Here is a 10,581-nt window from a genome sequence, read left to right on the forward strand (position 1 = left end):
AATTGGAGATAATTATGACCTTAGTATTTTAGGCTGCTCACCCATCTAAAGACTTGTACTGTTATACAGAGAACAGGTCAAAGGGATTTAAATAATGCTCCTTCCTGTGTGCCTTAGGGTGGATTTATTTCCATGAGGATCTGTTACTGGAAATTCCTTGATATAACCAGAAGAGTAGGACAGGACAGGTTTTCACCTCAATGCAGAACAATACAGCATTGCCACCTTCAAGACAAAGTTATCAGTCTGAGCACTGGGTTTTACAGGCTCTGACAGATTATTAAATGTCTAAAACCATTCCAGTGTTGTGATAAGCCACTGGACACTTGGCATAAGGCCTGCAGAGAAGCCAAAGGTTGTGTTCATGAGGGGTTTTCTGAAGCATCTGTATTTCCCTCTGCACCATCCTTGAACTACCATGGCTTAAGATGGCCACTATACAATGCTGTAGCTTAGGGACAGCATCTCAGCTTTTGAAGGCAGTTTGTCAGATGTTCAGAGAAAGATAAGATGGGGTCAGCCCATCTGTTAAGTATAAAAAGAAACATAACAGGTTAATTTAATATCATTTAAGCAAATGCAGCTGTATTTACTCTGACATGCAAAATTCTGGTTGAACATGAGACAAAGTATTCTTCAGAACAACATCGCTTCAAAAGGTTGTAAAGCAGGTTAGCAATAAGCATCATTATGTCTTAACCCAAGTGTACTTTTTTCTAGCCTTTAATGTTTGAGTTATTCTTAAATCAGCACACTGATCTCAAAAGTAACATTACAGTTACTTTTACAGAAAGTAAACCTTTTAAAAGTACCAAAAAAAATCACTGTGCGTTTAGCAACAGCCAGAAAATCATAGACCAAAGGCTGGTTGTTACTTGTAGTGCTTTTACATTTTTTGTATTTTTTATTTCTCTCTTTTTTAAGAGATGAGAGCACATGAAAAACCTGAGCTTAGAATAAGCACACTTCCTACTCTTTGGAAATGCATAATAGAGGTTACATTTTATGGAAGAGGTGTGCGAGGTACATTATAGTACAATACATTAAAATAGCTTTTTTAGAGAGTATCTCTGAGGAAAATTACCTGTCATATCTTTTATATAATTTAAGTTTATTACTCCTGACTTGTGTCAGTAACAAAAAGCTTGGGATTTTAAGGATTGCTAAGGGAGCCATGTTTCACACAGGAGCAGTGCATTTCTGTTTTCATTTCAGTTAATTCCTCAGGCATTTTCAGTGTTGCACTAAAAACATATTGCAGAATATCTAAAGCCCTGTGGCAACCAAACCTCTGAACACTTAGATGCCTATCCAAACTTTAGATCAGACACAGGCAAAAATCTCTGTTTCCCCAACTGAAGTTGCTAAGGCTTGCTCTGTAAGTCAAAGGAATTTAACTCTATTGCCATTCAATGGCCACTGTGCACTTACTGCAGTAATGGGAATTCCACTTTAGGGATTTTCAAGTTTGTACTTATTCATATAACTGTTTCAGAATGGAAAGAAAGGATTACATCAGTAAATATGGAGTCTAGGAAACAAAAAATAATATTGCAGATGCATTTCTGTTGTGAGGCAGCTCACCTATTCCAAGCTCAACTGTTCTTTTGTGTGATAAATGTTCCTTTACCATGTGGTAACCCAATGGATCCTGCTTTAGGTGAGGTATAGTTCCATAGCTGTGTTGAAATCTGGCAGAAAGTTTGAAGTGGTTTATCAGCACCATGTATTTTTATTAATGTAAATGACAGCTTATGGTTGCAGGCTGTGTATGTTGTCCAAGTTTGATTCCATTTTGAATTTTTCCCTTTCCCTTGTATTTTACCCCTCCATACTTTTGTCTGTTTCAGTGAAGAATCTGTGATTGAAGTAAACCTGAGAACACTAAAACACAAAAATAGATGCAACCAGGAAGAAATAAACAAACAGAACAGAAAGAATCTTACTTCCTACCCCCAGACCTCTTTTCAATTAGGTGGCTCCACTGACACCAGCTTCATGGGGTGCAATTCAGTGTAGGCTACAGGTACCAGACTGGGACTAAAAGTGGCTGGGCAGGACTCCTGTGAAGCAATGTCTGTAACAGCTCTAATTACAGCATTACTTAGAGTTGGAGCATAAGGAGTGTAGATGTGGCCATTTCCTCTCCCCCCTTCCTTGATAAAGGCTCTTTATTTGATCCTTTTTTCTGAGTCTGCTTTCCAGAGAGATCATTGTTGTAGGAATAGCCTCGCACCCAAACAAGGCACAGCAGCCTTCACCCCCCCCACACCCTGCACACACGCACTTCTGTCTCTTGCTTTTTTCTGAACGATGCCTCCAGGCTGCCGTGTGACACCCAGCTAATCTGTCCTGCTGAGAGTGCCACACAGCCCTGTGCTCCAGCCTGACCTAAACCTGACAATGCCTTCTCACTTCTGGCAGACTGAAAACACCCCCCTCTTTCTCCTTCTGAAGTGAGAGACGGTTAATGCTTTTATTCCTCACCGGGGAGCAAGATGAACTCAGCTATGTTAGTGAATATCCTCTGCTTGCTGACATGCGTCAGACACAACATACTCATCCTTAAAAATTGCAGCAAAAACAAGAACAGAACAAGAGCCCCAAAAAAAAACGTTAGTGAGCTACCATCCCTGTCTGGAAAAATTAAGCAGACGTTATGCTCTTATTGCCAGAGGACAGTCATGTCCTTTGTTTAAATGAAAGCTGTAGAGATTTCTCATGCTCCCCACCATGTGTATTACACCTTCCATCTTAGCATTATATTTGCTTAATGAACAGAACCCACGTATCTGCTGTAAAAGCCAAGATAGAGCTGACAGGCTGGAGAGAATGCAGGGAGGGACACTGTTTAATTTGCTCACTTGGGCAGAAAGACGTTGTCCCCCATCTCATTTCCTTCCTGGCTGTAGTCACAGGCAAAGTTGGGAGTTCTCTGTGGCAACACATCCTTAGGGGCAACAAAATAGCCCTTGCTTAAGCACAAGTCCAGAGAAGTCAGGCTGGCTGTGACAGGAAATGTGAGGGTGTGTGAGCAGTGGTGCCACTGGGTCAGGGACTGGGAGGAGAGAGAGCTCTGACAACCCCTGCTCTTTCAGTGCAGTGCAGATCACCAGGAGATGGGCCCTGAATCTCTGAGGTAGGAAGATTCACTTTAGCCTGTGCTTCTGGGGGGGTCTTGAGCCAGTTTTGCCCAGGGCACAGTGTCAGGATAAAGGGACTTGCTTGCAGTGCAAACTAGACAATAACTTGGCTCTCAAGGGTCACTGCAGGTGTTTGTTCTCCTAGAATCTATGTGATTAATAATTTGAGTTACTTGTATGTGAATAAGAAAAGACCAGTTTCACCAGCTTTCACCATGATTCTGACCAAAAAGGATTTTCACCGTGTTTTTTGTCCTTCTACTTGTCTCATGTAGGACTGCTGAGAAAATAAGTATTGTAATGGGATAGCAGCTAGCAATGGACAGCTTGAGCCTAACCCCTTCAGCTTGTGTCAGAACTCTTTAACTTGAGAGGGAACAATCTAATTCATACTCAGCAAATAACAATTAAAATGCCCCTCAGGCGTTTGTGCAGTATTTTACATTTAAAGGACTCAAGAAGGAGAAAGGCTTGCCTAAATCTGCTTTTAATTCTCCTTTCACTTGCACTCTTAGAGTCATTGCCAATCAGTCATTATCTGTCAATACTGAATCAGACTGGTTCTGTTCCTGCTGCTTTCTGTTGGGTAGTCAGACTCTCTACTGCTGTGTGCACCTATTGGTTTGCTGGTTCTGCTGGAGTTATCTGTTGTGGTTTTGTGAAGCACAGAAGACACAAAATTACATAAATACTGCAATTATTTGGAATGTCTTGTATATTCATTTCATGTGTGTATTTGGCAGTGTAGCTAGAGTTGTTTTGGAACTGAATAATGCACATGCAGGTAGTAGTCATGGATATGATAAAAGCATCTGAAGATGAGAAAGGTCTTCAAACCTAGTAAGACAAAACTGTTTTGAAGAAGAGGTTTGTGCTGATGTTTTTTGCATTTTTTTAATGAGAAAAAGTAGATAAACACACTCTATTGGCTTTTAAGCCTGTGTCTACTTATTGGTCCCCATAAGGCCAGGTTGGGTTCCAAAATGTTGTTCTGTTCATCTGATCTCACCTTAACCCAGTGGGTTTTGGATCCAACCTACTATCTAGCAGTGCTGGACTAGATTGTGAACCTCCCCAGGTCTATACTTCTAAGAAACAGTTCTGAATTTAGACTTCAGCTGACTACCAGATCCTCTAATCACATTGCCACATGAGGCAGGATATCTGTCAAAATGCAGGGAATAAATTTACAGCCATATTTAATCACAAATCCTCCTTAAAGTCAGCCCAGATAACAGCTGACCCAAGGCCTGCAGGGCCAGAATAGTGTAAGAGGATAGGAAGCCTGTAAAGTAGAGTGCAGGCAGGATATGCTGCTTTTGGCAAGGCCCACAAATGAGCAAAATAAAGAGTTAGAAAATAAGTTCTTTGTTATACACTCAGATATCATAAAATATTAAAGCTTATAAGACAATAGTTCCAGCTCAGGTCTCTGACAACACTAATAAAACAAGTAAGCTTCACTTTCTCTCCTGATGACTACAGACTTCTCTATAAAATTACATCTTTATTATGCATAATTCAATCTAATAAATTGCTTTTCTTTATTGTCCCTTCTAATTATGCACACATATGCTAGTTATTTATGATAATACATAAATCTTGACAGAAGAACTGCACAGAAGTATGTGCAAGCTTCCTCCGTAAAGAGAATGGAAAAATCAGTCAGGCCAGTCAGGAATTTATTTACCCTCCTGTCCCATTTTGGATTTGGAGGTTTGCGTACAGGTTCAGAAACTACCTCTAAATTCTCTTTGGGTCTCTCTTTGATTTTTAGAAGGGCATTAGCTAGCTGTATTCCATAATGCATCACAACCTTTTCAGATGATTTTTATTTCTTAAAAAGAGGTCCAGATGCACAGAAGTTTTTGTGCTTCTAACAGCCTATTGTGACTACACAGAAACTCAATTTGTTGCTTGATTCTGTCTCAGCCTAAGGTCAGTGATGCTTCCTATTTCACATTGATTAATTTTAAACTTCTCTGATCATGACTCAGGACAATTCAGACCTATAAACAATACATTATAGAATCCTTGGTTTCTCCACAAAACTACAGAGGGAGATTGGGTCTTATAGAAAAGTGGTTGTCTGAAATTAATATGGATAACCCCTTCAAGGCAAGATGCAAGGGCTGGATAGGAAGACATCAGATTGAACTTCTTTGTTCAAGCACATTTACCGTGCCAACCACTCATCCTTCCCTGCAAGAACATCTGCATAGAACAAAACTAAGCAAAAAACTTCAACTATTCTTTTTCAGCACATATCAAACAACCTAGGGCATATAATTAATCTCATCTGCATGTCATATCTTCCAGGTGCCAAGATAGCATGTAGTCCAGAGGTATTTACCTACAGTGAGAAATGTAGTGCAGGCCACTGCAATGGATGGATTTTTTGTTTGTAGTATTGATTTATTAATTTGTTACATACTAATCATTAATCAGCATCTGGTGCACAGACAACACAAGAGGTCAGTCAATCAGCCATGCAGTCTATTACCCACTGGCCTACCATCTCTTCTCCAGAACTCTCTGAGAAGCTGAAGTCTGTTAAAACATTAAATAGGCAGATGAACTGAACTTCAAGACCAGGAGAGGTTTAGTTTTATGAACTAAATGCCAACACTGTTTTGCACTCCTTGGGTTGAGCCCAGCCACTCCTAACTAGAAAGTTACTAGTTAATGAGGAGAAAGCACTCCTAACTAGATCCTAACTGGATCAGGGAGAGTTTGCCTCATGTCCCTAAGGTCAGAATTTGGCTAAATGTATGCAGAACATGTTTGGCTCATTACACATGTGCATAATAAATCTATACTCAGCAGAAAGGGAACAGAAAGACAGTATGTAGTAAAGACACTGGAATTGGACTTCAAAGATCAGGATGCAATTCCACAGACTCCCAGGGTGGCTTTGGCCACAACAGTCACTCTCCCCTGCTTCAGTTCCCATCTGTAAAAAGCAAAATAACCATTGCTACTTTTTACTTCATCCATCTTTGCAATTTAGACTCAGTTCTTTGTAGCAGTGTCTCTCAAAATACATCCAGCTCCCAGTTACACATTGTCCCCCTCAGAACAGCCTTATGAAACATATAAAAAAAAAAAAAAAAAAAAGAACCTTATAAAATATTCCCTGATGAGATAAGGCCACCAGCACAACAATGCAGTGAATGGCTGTAATCTGTGGGAGGATTATTTCTCTTTGCCATAAATGCCATCTATTTTTCAAGACACAAGTTATTCCCTTTCATAGAACAGTGAACTCAATATCTGCAGACAGCTTGTCTGGAAACCAGTATGTTTTTCAAAGGCTCCCAGTAGTTTGTGACATTAAATAGAGGAAGGTGTCACATCTTAATGACAAACATTAGTACAAGCTTGCTTGATTAACATAATTTGTTTCTTCATTCGTTATTTTATTCCAGATGAGCAGGTTTTCATCCATATTTTCTAGGGGAAAAAATATGCATTCTGACATGCAATGCTAATATGCCCTCTGCAATGACCTCTTATCTCTAACTTTTCATTCTCACCTCCCATTCTCTTCAGTGCATAAAATCAGCTCTAGCAGCAGCTATTGGTCAAGAGTCTCATGCACTGACTACCCACCAAGGCTTTTGGGGTGTTGACTACAGACAAAAGGTTTATTCCTATGACACACACATTTAAATTTAGCACTAAACTGGTGGGAAAAAAGAGAAAAATATGTAAAATGTCACTTTCTGACAAGCAGAAAATTAGAATTCTTTCCCCCGAGAATTAAATGGACTTTTCTGCTTCCAGTCACTAACTATGACAAGGTTAACATTTTTCACTCTAATGACTAAGGACATTAAGTGTGCATGTGACTAATAAATGAAATTACTAGAGGGTATTAGCTAAGTGTGTGACAACAGCTCAAACAGACAACAGAACTCCAAGGATACAGATTCTAACCAGAATCAACCTATTGCCATAGTGAACCAATGGATAACAGAAACATGGGATCCAGGTACAGCTGTTTAGGCAGCACAGTTACACGTCATATTTCCTGTAACATCTAAAGCTGGATTCTCTTCTATTCATCTTATACCTCTGAAGGGTTTTTGCTTGGCCAAACCAGCATGAAAAGATTCCTGTGTGTTTATACAACAGTAGACAAAAACCTGACTCTGTTCCTCTCATATGTGCTGGAATGAATATTCCCTCCATCTTCCTCTTCACCTTACTTGGTTACTTACAGAAGGAGGTTCTACTAAATGTGGAAATCTTCAGAAAGATCATTCTAAACCCAGCTCTTGTGTAACCTCTTTAGCAGGACAAGCCATTTTTCAGCCATGCAGTGAGTACAGTTCTAGAGCTGGGCTCTAGAAGAAAAGAAGCACCAAGACAGTTTCCCATCCTAGAGAAGACTTCCCCCAGTGCATGTGCCCTTTTCACCACACTCTGTCTCTGCATTCCACACTGTTCTCACTCTGACTGGAGTCTGATTACTTCTAGTCTTTGGCCTCATTACTTCACACTTCTCAATAAAGTGCATAAGCCATTTACCTGCCTATAATCCTGATAACTCCAAGTAATTTTGAATGAGTTTGCTTTGTTCCTCTGTTCCCTTCCCTCCTGTCACCACAACTTCCTCAGACTTATTTTATGTCATCAGCATATTTAAGGCATTTTTGAAATTACATTCTGGTCAAGGTCACTGCACTGAATCTAATTCTTCCCACCATACAGCCTGTCAGTTCTTTAACTCCCATCTGATTTATTTATTCTGTTTATTATCAGAGACCAGTTCAGTCAATACAAGCTAGAACCCAAGCACACACACTTGAATCATATGTACCAATGCTCATCAAAGCATGCAAGATCTAATCCAGATCTAGTCCAGATCACTCCTCTCACCTATGTCCAGCCTTTAGGTAAGGAGGCTCAGAGTGATGAATTTTTATACCTTGACTTCTGCTTGACCCCAGTGGTTGTTTGGTTACTGGAAACCAAAGGAATTGAAATAGCATCACAAATTCCACGGAAGAGGCCTGGGAAAGGGATCTCTGTGTTTCTTATCCCAAGCCAGCAGGACCATATTTTAAGATGGTCTTTCTGGGTTGACAGTTCCTTTATTAGCTTCTGTGCACATAGGAATTCAAGCAAAACACCATCAAACCATACCAGACAGTCATGTCAAGAAAATGTTACAAACAGAACAGCGTATGGAGAACTGGAACTTGAAGTAAAGCCAAAGCACTAACCTCAATTGCAGCCTAGGTTAGGCAGCAAACCAACCCAAACGGGATGCTGGAAGTGCAGTAGAAAGTGAATAGCTGTTGGCTTCCCTCTGCAAACCACCATCCATCCAAATGTTAATGGTCAGCATGATCCTCAGACAGGGTTCACAACCCACTTCTGGTTGTCTTTGAACACAGTTGGTGGTTACAACTCAAGGACCACTGCAAATTTCAAAAAATAAAGGCAGGAAAGCATGTATACACAGGTTTTGCTATAGACAGAGATTATGCTATAGACAGACTATGTACACTGGGCTGAAGCCTTCAACGATTTGAAGCATAAACAGTGATCAAAAAATTTCACTGGGGGACATGAAGTGTTGGGGAAGAGAAGTGGTGTTCACACCACAGACACGAAAACATTTTGTGTCTGCTTAGTTAACTTTAATGCTAACAGTAGACCATTGTGCCAAGTAAAATCCAAAATGGGACATCAATGTCCACCAACACCAGCCTGGGGGGGGCAGGACTAGGAAGCAGATTTCTGCATACCTGTCACCTTCATCATTACATTCCTCAGCTGATGAACAATTCTTTCACTTTCTCTCTGTCCTTTAACACCTCTTTCCATCTTCTTCCTCCTATAGATGCTTTGCAACCATCTTTTATGAGCAATCACTTTCTATTCACACTTGTGAAAGTTTTTTCAAATTTATCTTTGCTGATACAAAGTCTTGGATCACATCAGAGCTGTGCTGCTTCATACTATATAGAGGCAGGATTTGGGGTCTTAGGGATTAAATCACAGCCTCTGAACTCCTCTTCACTTTGACAGTGTCAAACTTCACCCTTGCATCTTCTCTATCATTACATGAGCTCAAGGAGTCTTTGAAATTTTTAGTATTTCACCATATATGAGCAGAGTATATTTTGGTTTCTCTATCAGTACATTTCTGCTTGGTAACTCCCAGTTTGAATGCTGATTATGTTTTGCATAAGATTAACTAAATTGCAGCCCTTCTGTTTCATTGGTACTTTTTGTCTGCTTCCTACATGAACAATGTCAGGGAGATTGCAAGCTGACTACAATTCTCTTTCCTAAGAAAAAGGAAAACAACATCTAAGAGCCCAATCAGTACAAGTTTCCTGATGTCTGTTGGGTTTTGTAAGCTCTATTGTACTCTGGCACTTAATGATTTCTGTTCATTTGCTTCACTTTAAGAAATGAATGTAATGATTGCCCCAGTGTTCTGCACCACTGGTGTCTATTGATAAATATGGAACAGGTATAAGAACAAGCTTGCTCTCTTTTCTGTTCTAAAATTCACTGATCTAACAAGTTCTTTGTGCAATGCCAAAGTAATGACAGGTCTTTGCTCTGGAGCTGAAATATTTGGTTGCCAGAGGGAGGTCTGCTGTAGGCTGTATTTCACAAATAAGATCAACAGTGGTGTTAGGCTTCCAGGAGTGTTGATGAAATACATGAGCACAAAACTCTGCTCAGATCTTGCCTGAGTCTGAAGGGGCCCATATGCCTACAGGTATGGAATTTCATCAATAAATGTCACAGTTTGAAAGAAATTACCTCTGTCTTCATTGGAAGGGACTTCATTACCAAAGAAGTTTCAGGGCTATGAACTGGGAGCAGAGGGAGAGGTTTGTTTGCTGCCTAAAGGGAAGTACAAGGTCTTGTGAGTGGGATCTAAACGTTACACAGAGACCTGGAGACCCTGGAATATAAAGCAGTGAAATGCCTGAAAGTTAATGCTGCAACATAAGTGCTGTATTTGTTGTACTCCTTTATAGATAGATCCATTCTTCACCAGGTGCATCCTCATAGCATCTCAATTTTGGCAACAGCACTGAGCCTTTCTGTTCTGCAGGATCCCTTGGGAGGAGCTTGGAGGGGAAAAAATGAAGATGAGCTAGTTTAGGGTCTAACTCAGGTGAAATTAGGAACGTTTCTAGAGAAAGGGGAAACGTTTGGAGAACATTTCGTTGATGTTAGAAAGCATGAAGGGGGACAGTTCAGAGGCATCCAGAGTTCTCCCTGGACACAGTGACTCTTTCTAAATTGCAGCAGTCACTGTTTCAGGCTTGCTGAACTTCAGCTTTCCGAAGGTTCTGTGGGAACAGCAGCCAGCATGATGGCTCTGAGCAATACTGGGAGTCTGCCCAGGCAAGGAAAGGGAGTAAGCTGATAATGATAAGAAAGTGTGATGAATTATTCC

This window comes from Calypte anna, chromosome 20, assembly GCF_003957555.1.
Source record: "Calypte anna isolate BGI_N300 chromosome 20, bCalAnn1_v1.p, whole genome shotgun sequence".
NCBI lineage: Eukaryota > Metazoa > Chordata > Aves > Apodiformes > Trochilidae > Calypte > Calypte anna.